Source organism: Bufo bufo, chromosome 9, assembly GCF_905171765.1.
Source record: "Bufo bufo chromosome 9, aBufBuf1.1, whole genome shotgun sequence".
NCBI lineage: Eukaryota > Metazoa > Chordata > Amphibia > Anura > Bufonidae > Bufo > Bufo bufo.
The window spans coordinates 190656934-190661523 of record NC_053397.1 but is presented as its reverse complement, the minus strand read 5'-3'; the positions used below and the strand labels follow the sequence as shown (position 1 = coordinate 190661523).

The 4590-nt window shown below is 39.3% G+C and overlaps 1 long non-coding RNA gene across 1 annotated transcript; it reads right to left on the bottom strand.

Annotated features, from left to right (window-relative positions):
* Positions 1 to 1453: 1453 nt before the first annotated feature.
* Positions 1454 to 2337, bottom strand: LOC120978976. Its single transcript, XR_005774217.1, has 4 exons — positions 2006 to 2337; positions 1796 to 1923; positions 1585 to 1712; positions 1454 to 1489 (listed from the first exon to the last, which is right to left on the bottom strand). It is a non-coding gene; the product is annotated as an uncharacterized LOC120978976 (long non-coding RNA).
* Between the last annotated feature and the right edge of the window lie 2253 nt (positions 2338 to 4590).

Sequence of the window (4590 nt, the reverse complement as noted above, 5' to 3'; positions counted from 1 at the left end):
TCTAATGTTTGCTGCGACCTCGACCCTAGAATCGCATAAAATCCAACCCCGCAGGATTTTTCACAATTCTGGAATCACAGCAAACATTTCTATGTCTGCTCTGCTACACTGTGATCCTTGGTCGCACGACACCTCTCGCTCCCAAGTTTTCTTTGTAGCCCTAGGGCTCATGCACACGAACGTATTTTATTTCCGTGTTTGTCACATTTTTTTTGCGGACCCTATGCGGAACTATTCATTTCAATGGGTCCGCATAGTTACTCCGTGTGCATTCCGTTTCCGCATGTCTGTATGTCTGTTCCGCAATTACGCACTACGGACAAGGATAGGACTGTTCTATTAAGGGCCAGCTGTTCCATTCCGCAATATACGGAATGCAACCAGATGTTAACCGTATTTTCTGCAGTTCTGTAATATGCGGGCACCGACCATGTGTTCCCCGGACCCATTCACTTGTTCTTTTTTTTTATATTGCGCAATCTTACTGTTCTGCAGAATAAGGTCCTCATGTCATTTTTAGCACACAGTACTAACAATCCCCCCCCCCCCCCCCCCCGAATAAAAACCATGGCAGATTTTTTTATCCAACTTCAACCCGCAAAGAATTTTCTTTGTGTTCCAATACAATATATGGTAAATGAAAAGGTGACATAAAAAAATTCAACTTGTCTCACTTGTCTTGAGACAAAATGAAAAAAAAACTAAAACTAAAATTGACACGGTCCTTAAGTGGTTAAGGGCTCATGTACACGAACGTTGTTTGGTTCTGCATCTGAGCCGCATTTTTTGTGAACCTATTCACTTCAATGGGTCCGCAAAAGATTGCTCCATTCTGTAGGGTCGCAAGAAAAAAAATAAAGAGAACATGTCCTATTCTTGTCCGTTTTGCGGACAAGAATAGGCATTTCTATTATGGGCGTCCCGTACTATAATCACTGACAAGCAGAGCAGAGAGAAGGATGAGCCAGCTCTTTAGCTCAGTGTTGGGAAGTAACTTGTCCTCCTGTGTGATTAGGACAGGTTTTGTATGTACTAATAGGACAGCAGCTGTAACGGATCTCCTGGCACCCCGACTGGGTACCTCCATTGATGGATGCTCCTAGTGCTTCCCGAGGACTCCAAGCACTCCGCTCTACACCGTAACCACCACAGGAACAAGGAACATAAACAGCTCTTACAAGAGCTAGGAGTTATAGCCAGGGGAGTATACAGCGTATAGCAATCCCCAGTGGCGTAACTAGAGTTCTATGGGCCCCAGGGCAAACTTTAAATTGGGGCCCCCCCGCCAAGACTCCACCCCCGCCAAGACTCCACCCCCTCCCGGTTTGAAAGTGTTGTAGTTGAATATTAAATAGAAGGAGATAGGGGTTTTAATTTTTTTTTTTTAATGTTACCATATAAAATATAGAAAAAAATGTTAAAAGCGTTCCAGAACAAAGATTCTCTACATAAGGCATAAAGCTTCTTGACCCATATCTTGGTAAATCACCTACAATTAAAAAATATAATAATCACAGAATATTGGCTGTCAGTTTGGTGCCTAATTAGATAAGAATTTCAAATATAATAAATTTTTTTACTTACTGAAATTTGATTGTGAATAAGTACGAGTTGTGCTTCTTAACAAGAACAGAAATCCAAATAAAACATCAAAATTAACCAGCCAGGTCCAACGAGGAGGCATCAAGTAGAAAGGAACCAATTTGTTCTCACTGTAAGAAAGGAGATGGTAGCATTTATTAAGTGACATAATTAGATATGTTAAATATAAAATTATATACATTTTTTTACTTACCAAAATTTGAATGTGAAAAGGAACGAGTCATGCTTCTTAACCAGAACAGAAATCCAAATGAAACATCAAAATTAACCAGCCAGGTCCAACGAGGAGGCATCAAGTAGAAAGGAACCAATTTGTTCTCACTGTAGGAAAGGAGATGGTAGCATTTATTAAGTTGCATAATTAGATATGTTAAATATAAAATTATATAAATTTTTTACTTACCAAAATTTGATTGTGAATAAGCACGAGTTGTGCTTCTTAACCAGAACAGAAATCCAAATGAAACATCAAAATTAACCAGCCAGGTCCAACGAGGAGGCATCAAGTAGAAAGGAACCAATTTGTTCTCACTGTAGGAAAGGAGATGGTAGCATTTAGTAATTATGTTAAGTATTTTTGATGTTGGTAACATCTGCCTTCTTTTTGATATTAAGCTTTTGTTGTGCAGAAACCAGTGCTGTATTCAAATAGTTCAAAGGCGGTCGTTGTGTTTTAGAGTCTAACAACATCAGAATTGTTTATTAATCTGCATCATTGTTACCAAAAAGAAGGCAGCTAAAATAGAACCAAACTAGTTAACTGTTTAGTACAACCAAAGTTGAATAAATTGAACTAGGTTAGTATGAACTTTGATAATATAACTCCCTGTACCCAACAAACTGCTCACTTACGCAAAATACATATTACTAGAAGTTGCGCCGTCTCGCTTTAGACTCAGCAAATTTGTCAACAATAGCTGGAATGTCCAGTTTTCTTGCTCTTTCATTCTCAATGCTTAGAAGGGCAAGGCCAGAAAGCCGTTGTTGTGACATGCTGTTTCTCAAGTAATTTTTAATCAGAGATAATTTGGAAAATGATCTTTCTGCAGATGCCACCGTCACTGGTAATGTGAGGAAAAGTATTAAAGCTGTACAAACATCCGGTAGGGTAGATGACAAAGCAGCATTGTCAATTATAAGCAGGTGTGCCAAATCTTTAACTGTGTGGAGCTCAGAGATCTCATTTTGCAGTGCGCTCCGAAAACTAACCAATTGCCCTGCGAAATCGGAAGATATGTCATCTTGGTAATAATGCTGAAATTGCAGTGCAGCTTGAAACAAGTTATCCTCTGATTCAGTCGCCAGCACACGTGGCTGAATGATCCGAAATCTTTCAACTACAGTGTTCATGCTACCAAATCTGCTTGATAACTGGGATGTTATTACATCTAAAGTAGCATAAAAAAATAGTAGTTTTAAATCTCTTCTCTGGGTCTTGCAGTCTTTCGTCCAAACATAGCTCCCCACTATGGCGCTTTACTTTGGGCACTCTTTTAATTACAAACATTGCAGGAATTCCCCACTTCTCAGCAAGTTTGATAGCTGTTGTTTTAGCATCTTCAAATTGCTTCCTGTAGCTGCTAAGAGCTTTAATGGCATTATGAATTAAATGGGCTGCATTGCACAGATCCATATGTTCTGACTGCAGAACCTTTGATATTGCATTTATATGCTCCAGAACTTTACTCTGTAGAACAAGTAGGAAGACAAACTCAAAAGATTCAATTTTATTCCTAAGGACCCTGGCCTCTTCCCTCTCTTTACTTTTGGTCGAAGTCAATATTAATTTAGACAGTGCTTTAAGGACATCAACAAACCGAAAGCGTAGGGCAAGCAGCGAGTCATAACGGGATGACCATCGTGTTGGGCACAGTCTTTTTAGGGTCACAGAGGATTCAGTGGTTAGTGACTGAAGAACAGACCATCGGGTGATACTTTCTCCAAAAAAAACATACAAACTCTGTATCACCTCAAAAAATCTTGACACCTCAGGTACGTGGCTCACGGCATCTTGTAGAACTAAATTAAGGTTGTGGGCTGCACAGTGAATGTACAAGGCATTTCTTTCTTTCTTTTGAATGCGAGTTTGAACACCCGAGTATACTCCACTCATGGTGGCAGCACCATCATAACCCTGCCCCCGACATTTTGATAGCTGTAAACCTCTACTTTCTATACATTTTATAATGTCATTTTCAAGTCCTGCAGCACTAGGGTCTTCTACGACATGAAAACCTAAAAATGCTTCTTGTATAGCTATAGCAGTTGCCCTTTGGGTTTTGTCTCTGCTTACAGTCACATATCGGAATATTTGACTTAATTGGTCAACTTTAGAAACATCTTGTGTTGTGTCCATAATTATTGAATAAAAATTGGAGGCTTTAATTTCACTCACAATGCCTTCTTCTACTTTTTTTGAAAGGATATCTATTATTTCATTTTGTATTTTGGGGCTTAGGTATTTAGCTGTCCCCTGCGGTAACTGGAGTAGCTCCTTCAAAACATGGTCATATTCTGCGAGCAGCTCTACAATAGAGAGAAAGTTGCCATTATTACTCTCGCCTATTTTTTCGACATGACCACGGAAAGCTAGATTAGACATTGCCATGGTTAAGGTCACATTGGTTATTCGATGAAGGACTTGTCGCCAAAAGTTTTTCTCTTTTAAAATTTGTCTTTCAGTCTCTGCATCTATGTTTTTTTTTCTCCTCCATTGATCATACACAATACAAGCGTCCATGTGAGCTTGGGAAGCTTCATGAATCTGTATTTTTGCTGAGAGCCTTTGCCATTTTTTTATTCCTTTAGCCCATGCAGGTTCAAAGCCTAATCTTTTACGATCACCAAATAACCAGCATGGCTCGCAATAAGCAACGTTTAGCTTTGGAGAGTAGCATAACCACATGACAGGAATCTTATGGCCTGCTTTTGTAATTCTGTCATAGTACTTCTCAGAGAAACACCTGTTATCGTTATCTCTGGGAAATG